Source organism: Balaenoptera borealis, assembly GCF_965194805.1.
Source record: "Balaenoptera borealis genome assembly, chromosome: 4".
Classification (NCBI taxonomy): Eukaryota; Metazoa; Chordata; class Mammalia; order Artiodactyla; family Balaenopteridae; genus Balaenoptera; species Balaenoptera borealis.
In genome coordinates this window covers 19,789,577-19,799,165 of record NC_138861.1, presented here as the reverse complement: position 1 = coordinate 19,799,165, position 9,589 = coordinate 19,789,577, and positions in this window count along the sequence as shown.

Sequence of the window (9,589 nt, the reverse complement as noted above, 5' to 3'; positions counted from 1 at the left end):
TCTTGTAAGATGGCATGCAGGGAACAGCACGTTCTTGGTTTAGAAGCAAGTGGTTTTCTATAAAAGATTTCTTAGGTGCTTCTTAGGTGCTAATTTATGCAGCAGAGAGATGGTAAAACAAAGTGATTAAGAGCATGGGCTTTGGAGTCAAGCAGATGGGTTTATGTTCAAGCTTCAATATTACCTGTGTGATTAGTCGTCATGTTTCTTTACTGCTGAGGCTTCAGTCTCATTATCTGTTAATTGTACACAATAAAACTCTCAGCCTCAGAAATCTTTAGGATGAAATATGATCATGCACAATGTCTGGAACATGGTGAACACGCTAAAATTGTTTTTTATAAAAAGTATGGAAGAGTACTTTTATAATTGAAGTACTTGAGCACATGCCCTGTCCTTGCTGGTCGGGGCTGGGAGAGGAGAGCTGAGCCCTGCAGTTCCAGTGCCCTTCTCCTGCTTCCAATGCCCATCCATTACAAACAGCTGAAAGAATTTGCAGCAACATGGATAGACCTGGAGGGTATTATGCTAAGTGAAATAAGTCAGACAGAGAAAGACAAATACTGTATGTTATCACTTATATGCAGAATCTAAAAAATACAACAAATGAATTTTTTAATTAATAACATAAATTAAAAAAAATAAAACCACTTAAGGATCTCACCAGTGATTTTGTTCTGCATTCCAAACTTCCCATCTCTCCCCCAATATAATTACCTGTAAAAAAATCATTTCTTCTATATAAAATAGATAACCAACAAGGACCTACTGTATAGCACAGGGAACTATACTCAGTATTTTGTAATAACCTATAAGGGAAAAGAATTGGAAAAAAATAGATATATATGTATGTATAATTGAATCACTTTACTGCATATCTAACACAACATTGTAAATTAACTATACTACAAAAAAAAAAAGAAATCATTTCATCTCATAACTCCATTAAAAAAAAACTCAACAATCTCAGCACTATACCCACTCACCCCAAACAATATGTGCTAATTCTCTACTGAAAAATTATATACATTTGCATCCCTGTCTTCCAATAAAATAAACACTTCCCACTTATATGGTTTATTGTGAACTTCTGTATACTATAACATATCACAATTTGCCAAACCCCTAAAATATGCAGAATATTAGTTCAATATAAGACTTGTCACTATCATCTTTTGAGACGGCACACTAAACTACAAATTAAACATGTCACTTTTAAGTAACATATCGAGGTGTATGTTACCAAATTTCATTGAAAATGGCCTACCTCTCAACAACTACAGAGGGTCAGTGTTTGCCCTTGGGAAGAGATGGGGACTTGTTGCATTTCTTCACTCCCCATCTGACCTGAGTGAAAATGAAGCTCGGCGGGGGGAGAGGGCGAGTGTACAGTACAGATGCCAAAGCGGCAGCCAGGACTGGGCTAATCACCATTGATCAAATTCAATTCCAGGCATTACCCAGGTCCCCAGGAAAGTTAAGAGGAGGTAAAGATATCCAATAGAGAATAAGTTATATCCAAGCAAATAAATCACAGAATGGCTGTAAAAATCCAAAATAATGACCAATATTTAGCCTACAGATGTTCATAACAGTTGATTTTCATAGCAAAAACCTGGAAATTATGGAATTGGAATATGGAATAATATGGAATAAAACAGAAGATTGATTAGATACTTGTAAGTAAAGCTACAGAACAGTATACAATAGCATGGCAAATACTCATTGTTATGTGAAAAGAGCAGTTATAGAACAGTGAGAACATTAGAGCACTTTACAATTAAAAAAATATATATATATTATGCAACCCAGATATCCTTAAATTCCCTAAACTTCAGAGTCACCAACTGAAATAACAGTTGAAATTTCTATTCCATTAGATTGTCAAGAAGTCTAGATTTTTTTTGGACCATTTTCCCTTTCGTCTGGGGGTTACTGGGTAATTCTAAAAATATTTCACACAAGATTCCTGTTTTTCCTTGTCCCTTTAGAGATTCCTTCCCCTCACTGTGGGCAGCTGTTCTGGGCTCTTCTGCTGATCACTTTTCTTGCCGTCTCCTTACCAGCTTCTCCAGGCTGCAGCTGCTCTCTCAGTGCTCTGGCCCCAAGTATAGCCCAGACACACCCAGTACTAATGAAAAAGTGATCATTATCACACTTTCTATGCCCCAATTACTATCCTAAGCACTTTATTTTTCACAAGGCCCTACGAGGATGGTATTATTATTATTATAATTATAACATTATAATTATTATTATTATAATATTATAATATTAGTATTAGTATTATAATTATTATTAACATTGTTTTACAGATGAGGAAACCAAGGCACCAAAGGCTTTCTTAACTTGGTCACAGAGCTGGAAAATGGCTGAGTCAGGATTCACACGCAGGCCTTCCAGCTCAAAGGCACTGCTTTTATCTAAGAAGCTACCATGTCTTCACTAACTCCCTAGTGTATAGAAACTAGGTGGTAACAGTCAATAAAGTGTGACTGAGGGTGGGGAAGAACAGGAGGGAGTTGAAGGAAACATAAAGCTGAATTTTGCATTTCATGGTTCCTTAATGGCCAGCCTAATCCTTACCTCACAGACTCGTGATCTGTCTCAGGGTCTCGTTCACATCTCCCCACCCCTGCACACACACACATACACACACAGCCCCCAGAGGGCACTATGCTGACCATGTTTCCAGTATCCCTGGTCCAGGTCCTACCCATCTTCCGGGGGGCCAGACAGGGTGGCTCTCCTACTGATGCTTCAGATTGGCCTCCCAGTCAACATGAGGATTATTTGAGGAAGGCTTTAGGGAAGAATCTTTCTTTGCTCTTTCGGTTTTTGGTGGTTCCAGATGTTCCTTAACTAGTGACTGCATAACTCCAACCTCTGCCTCCATTTTCACAGGGCCTTCTCTATCTCTCTCTTCTGTGAGTCACTTGTGAGTTGTCATTAGATTTAGGACCTACCTGAATAACCCAGGATTGTTTTATCACGAGATCCTTAATTATACCTACACGTAAGATCCTTTTCCCAAATAAGGTCACATTCACAGGTTCCAAGGGATTAGGATATAAACACACCGTTTGTTGGATGGGGCCACTATTCAACCCGGTACAAGGTCATGGAGCTTTTAAACAAGATACTGTGACAAGGGAATCAGTGCATGTGCATGTGTATGTGTGTGTGTGTGTGTGTGTGTGTGTATGTGCATAAGAGTTAAAAGTAATCTTTGAGCCTGTTTCTAGCGTTTCCAATTGAAACTCAGCTGACTTGAGCAAGTTCCCCAGGATCACACAGAGAGCCAGCAGCAGAACTGGTACCATGTTTAGAAGAACTGAGAGAAATGTTGCATCATCAGCCTGAGCTAATTTGAGCTTCGCAAAATTCAGACTTAAATGAATGAGCTATTTGTTTCTCATGCTGCAAGTCCCTCATCTGAATAAAAGGGAAAAATAGAAATGCTTTTTGAGTTCCTTGGGGAAATTTAGGATTGGCTTACTTCAGATCACCAACCAACAAAACAGAAAAGGGGAGATGATACGTTGACTTTTTCCAGCTTGTGGATCTAATTACTATCAATTCCTATCAAGTGATCTCTCTAAAGCTGAGATTCATCTCTGTTACTACTCAAAACCAAGTGTTTCTTCAATGCTATACTGAAAATGGATAACCAACAAGGACCTACCATATAGCACAGGGAACTCGGCTCTATATTCTGTAATAACATAATTGGGGAAAGAATTTGAAAAAGAATAGATACATGTATATGCATAACTGAATCACTTTGTTGTACACCTGAAACTAACACAGCCTTGTTAATCAACTGTACACCAATATAAAATAAAAAGTTTAAAAAAAAACGCCAGTGCTTTTTTTTTTTAGCATCTTTATTGGAGTATAATTACTTCAAAATGGTGTGTTAGAGTCTGCTTTATAACAAAGTAAATCAGCTACACATACACATATATCCCCATATCTCCTCCTTCTTGCATCTCCTTCCCACCCTCCCTATCCCACCCCTCTAGGTGGTCACAAAGCACCGAGCTAATCTCCATGTGCTGTGTGGCTGCTTCCCACTAGCTATCTATTTTACATTCGGTAGCGTTTAAATGCCCATGCCACTCTCTCACTTCATCTCAGCTTACCCTTCACCCTCCCCGTGTCCTCAAGTCCATTCTCTACGTTTGCATCTTTATTCCTGCCCTGCCCCTAGGTTTTTCAGAACCTTTTTTTTTTTTTTAGATTCCATATATATGTGTTAGCATACAGTATTTGTTTTTCTATTTCTGACTCACTTCATTCTGTATGACAGACTCTAGGTCCATCCACCTCACTACAAATAGCTCAATTTCGTTTCTTTTTATGGCTGAGTAATATTCCATACTATACATGTGCCACATCTTCTTTATCCATTCATCTGTCGATGGACAATTAGGTTGCTTCCATGTCCTGGCTATTGTAAATAGAGCTGCAATGAACATTGTGGTACATGTATCATTTTGAATTACAGTTTTCTCAGGGTATATGCCCAGTAGTGGGATTGCTGGGTCATATGGTAGTTCTATTTTTAGTTTTTTAGGGAGCCTCCATACTGTTCTCCATAGTGGCTGTATCAATTTACATTCCCACCAACAGTGCAAAAGGGTTCCCTTTTCTCCACACCCTCTCCAGCACTTATTGTTTCTAGATTTTTTGATGATGGCCATTCTGACCGGTGTGAGGTGATACCTCATTGTAGTTTTGATTTGCATTTCTCTAATGATTACTGATGTTGAGCACCCATTCATGTGTTTGTTGGCAATCTGTATATCTTCTTTGGAGAAATGTCTATTTAGGTCTTCTGCCCATTTTTGGATTGGTTTGCTTGTGTTTTTGATATTGAGCTGCATGAGCTGCTTGTATATTTTGGAGATTAATCCTTTGACAGTTGCTTCATTTGCAAATATTTTCTCCCACTCTGAGGGTTGTCTTTTCATCTTGTTTATGGTTTCCTTTGCTGTGCAAAAGCTTTTAAGTTTCATTAGGTCCTATTTGTTTATTTTTATTTCCATTTCTCTAGGAGGTGGGTCAAAAAGGATCTTGCTGTGATTTATGTCATAGAGTTTTCTGCCTATGTTTTCCTCTAAGAGTTTTATAGTGTCTGGCCTTACATTTAGGTCTTTAATCCATTTTGAGTTTATATTTGTGTATGGTGTTAGGAAGTGTTCTAATTTCATTCTTTTACATGTAGCTGTCCAGTTTTCCCAGCACCACTTATTGAATAGGCTGTCTTTTCTCCATTGTATATTCTTGCCTCCTTTATCAAAGATAAGGCGACCATATGTGCGTGGGTTTATCTCTGGGCTTTCTATCCTGTTCCATTGATCTATATTTCTGTTTTTGTGCCAGTACTATACTGTCTTGATTACTGTAGCTTTGTAGTATAGTCTGAAGTCTGGGAGCCTGATTCCTTCAGCTCCGTTTTTCTTTCTTAAGATTGCTTTGGCTATTCAGGTCTTTCGTTTTTCTATACAAATTGTGAAATTTTTTGTTCTAGTTCTCTGAAAAATACCATTGGTAGTTTGATAGGAATTGCATTGAATCTGTAGATTGCTTTGGGTAGTATAGTCATTTTCACAATGTTGATTCTTCCAATCCAAGAACATTGTATATCTCTCCATCTGTTTGTATCATCTTTAATATCTTTCATAAGTGTCTTATAGTTTTCTGCATCCAGATCTTTTTCCTCCTTAGGTAAGTTTATACCTAGGTATTTTATTCTTTTTGTTGCAATGGTGAATGGGAGTTTTCCTTAATTTCTCTTTCAGATTTTCAATCATTAGTGTATAGGAATATAAGAGATTTGTGTGCATGAATTTTGTATCCTGCTACTTTACCAAATTCATTGATTAGCTTTAGTAGTTTTCTGGTAGCATCTTTAGGAATCTCTATGTATAGTATCATGTCATCTGCAGTGACAGCTTTACTTCTTCTTTTCTGATTTGGATTCCTTTTGTTTCTCTTTCTTCTCTGATTGCTGTGGTTCAAGCTTCCAAAACTATGTTGAATAATAGTGGTGAGAGTGGACAACCTTTTCTTGTTCCTGATCTTAGAGGAAATGGTTTCAGTTTTTCACCATTGAGAATGATGTTGGCTGTGGGTTTGCCATATATGGCCTTTATTATGTTGAGGTAAGTTCCCTCTATGCCTACTTCCTGGAGGGTTTTTATCATAAATGGGTGTTGAATTTTGCCAAAAGCTTTTTCTGCATCTATTGAGATGATCATATGGCTTCTCTCCTTCAATTTGTTAGTATGGTTTCTAACATTGATTGATTTGCGTATATTGAAGAATGCTTGCATTCCTGGGATAAACCCCACTTGATCATGGTGTATGATCCTTTTAATGTGCTGTTGGATTCTGTTTGCTAGTATTTTGTTGAGGAGTTTTGCATCTATGTTCATCAGTGATATTGGCCTGTAGTTTTCTTTCTTTGTGACATCTTTGTCTGGTTTTGGTATCAGGGTGATGGTGGCCTTGTAGAATGAGTTTGAGAGTGTTCCTCCCTCTGCTATATTTTGGAACAGTTTGAGAAGGATAGCTGTTAGCTCTTCTCTAAATATTTGATAGAATTCTCCTGTGAAGCCATCTGGTCCTGGGCTTTTGTTTGTTGGAAGATTTTTAATCACGGTCTCAATTTCAGTGCTTGTGATTGGTCTGTTTATATTTTCTGTTTCTTCCTGCTTCAGTCTCGGAAGGTTGTGCTTTTCTAAGAATTTGTCCATTTCTGCCAGGTTGTCCATTTTATTGACATATACTTGTGTGTGGTAATCTCTCATGATCCTTTGTATTTCTGCAGTGTCAGTTGTTACTTTTCCTTTTTCATTTCTAATTCTATTGCTTTCAGTCTTCTCCGTTTTTTTCTTGATGAGTCTGGCTAATGGTTTATCAATTTTGTTTATCTTCTCAAAGGACCAGGCTTTAGTTTTATTGATTTCTGCTATTGTTTCCTCCTTCATTTCTTTTTCATTTATTTCTGTTCTAATCTTTATGATTTCTTTCCTTCTGCTAATTTTGCAGGGTTTTTGTTCTTCTTTCTCTAATTGCTTTAGGTGTAAGGTTAGGTTGTTTATTTGAGATGTTTCTTGTTTCTTGAGGTAGGATTTTATTGCTATAAACTTCCCTCTTAGAACTGCTTTTGCTGTATCCCATAGGTTTTTGGTCGCTGTGTTTTCATTGTCATTTGTTTCTAGGTATTTTTTTATTTCCTCTTTGATTTCTTCAGTGTTCTCTGGGTAATTAAGTAGTGTATTGTTTAGCCTCCATGTGTTTGTATTTTTTACAAATTTTTTCCTGTAATTGATATCTAGTCTCATAGCATTGTGGTCAGAAAAGATACTTCATACAATTTCAATTTTCTTAAATTCACCAAGGCTTGATTTGTGACCCACGATATGATCTATCCTGTAGAATGTTCCATGAGCACTTGAGAAAAAAGTGGATTCTGTTTTTGAATGGAATGTCCTATAAATATCAATTTAGTCCATCTTGTTTAATGTATCATTTAAAGCTTGTGGTTCCTTACTTATTTTCATTTTGGATGATCTGTCCATTGGTGAAAGTGGGGTGTGAAAGTCCCCTACTATGATTGTGTTACTGTTGATTTCCTCTTTTATGACTGTTAGCATTTGCCTTATGTATTGAAGTCCTCCTATGTTGGGTACATAAGTACTTACAATTGTTAGATCTTCTTCTTGGATTGATCCCTTGATCATTATGTAGTGTCCTTGTCTCTTGTAATAGTCTTTATTTTAAAGTCTATTTTGTCTGATATGAGAATTGCTACTCCAGCTTTCTTTTGATTTCCATTTGCATGGAATATCTTTTTCCATCCCCTCACTTTCAGTCTGTATGTGTCCCTAGATCTGAAGTGGGTCTCTTGTAGACAGCATATATGCGGGTCTTGTTTTTGTATCCATTCAGCCAGTCTATGTCTTTTGGTGGGAGCATTTAATCCATTTACCTTTAAGGTAATTATCAATATGTATGTTCCTATTACCATTTTCTTAATGGTTTTGGGTTTGTTTTTGTAGGTCTTTTCCTTCTCTTGTGTTTCCTGCCTATAGAAGTTCCTTTAGCATTTGTTGTAAAGCTGGTTTGGTGGCGCTGAATTCTCTTAACTTTTGATTGTCTATAAACGTTTTAATTTCTCCATCAAATCTGACTGAGCTCCTTGCTGCGTAGAGTAATCTTAGTTTTAGCTTTTTCCCTTTAAATATGTCCTGCCACTCCCTTCTGGCTTGCAGAGTTTCTGCTGAAAGATCAGTTGTTAACCTTGTGGGGATTCCCTTGTATGTTATTTGTTGTCCCTTGTATGTTATTTGTTGTTTTTCCCTTGCTGCTTTTAATATTTTTTCTTTGTATTTAATTTTTGATAGTTTGACTAATATGTGTCTTGGTGTGTTTCTCCTTGGATTTATCCTGTATGGGACTCTCTGTGCTTACCGGAGTGGACTATTCCCTTTCCCATATTAGGGAAGTTTTCAACTATAATCTCTTCAAATATTTTCTCAGTCCTTTTCTTTTTCTCTTCTTCTTCTGGGACCCCTATAATTCGAATGTTGGTGTGTTTAATGTTTTCCCAGAGGTCTCTAAGACTGTCCTCAATTCTTTTCATTCTTTTTTCTTTATTCTGCTCTGCAGTAGTTATTTCCACTATTTTATCTTCCAGGTCACTTATCCGTTCTTCTGTCTCAGTTATTCTGCTATTGATTCCTTCTAGAGAATTTTTAATTTCATTTATTGTGTTGTTCATCATTGTTTCTTTGCTCTTTAGTTCTTCTAGGTTCTTGTTAAACATTTCTTGTATTTTCTCCATTCTGTTTCCAAGATTTTGGATCATCTTTACTATCATTACTCTGAATTCTTTTTCAGTTAAACTGCCTATTTCCTCTTCATTTGTTTGGTCTGGTGGGTTTTTACCTTGCTCCTTCACCTGCTGTGTGTTTTTCTGTCTTCTCATTTTGCTTAACTTACTGTGATTGGGATCTCCTTTTCGCAGGTTGTAGGTTCTTAGTTCCCGTTGTTTCTGGTGTGCATCCCCAGTGGCTAAGGTTGGTTTAGTGGGTTGTGTAGGCTTCCTGGTGGAGGGGACTAGAGCCTGTGTTCTGGTGGATGAGGCTGGATCTTGTCTTTCTGCTGGGCAGGACAGTGTCCAATGGTGTGTTTTGGGGTGCCTGTGACCTTATTATGATTTTAGACAGCCTCTCTGCTAATGGGTGGGATGTGTTCCTGTCTTGCTAGGTGTTTGGCATACGGTGTCCAGCACTGTAGCTTGCTGGTTGTTGAGTGGAGCTGGGTCTTAGCGTTGAGATGGAAATCTCTGGGAGAGCTTTTGCCGATTGACATTACGTGGAGCCAGGAGGTCTCTTGCGGTCCATTGTCCTGAAGTCAGCTCTCCCACTTCAGAGGCACAGGCCTGACACCCGGCCAGAGCTCCAAGACCCTGTCAGTCTCACAGCTCAGAAGAAAAGGGAGAAAGAAAGAAAGAAAAGAAAGGAAGAAAGAAAGAAAAGAAAGAAAGAAAGAAAGAAAGAAAGAAAGAAAGAAA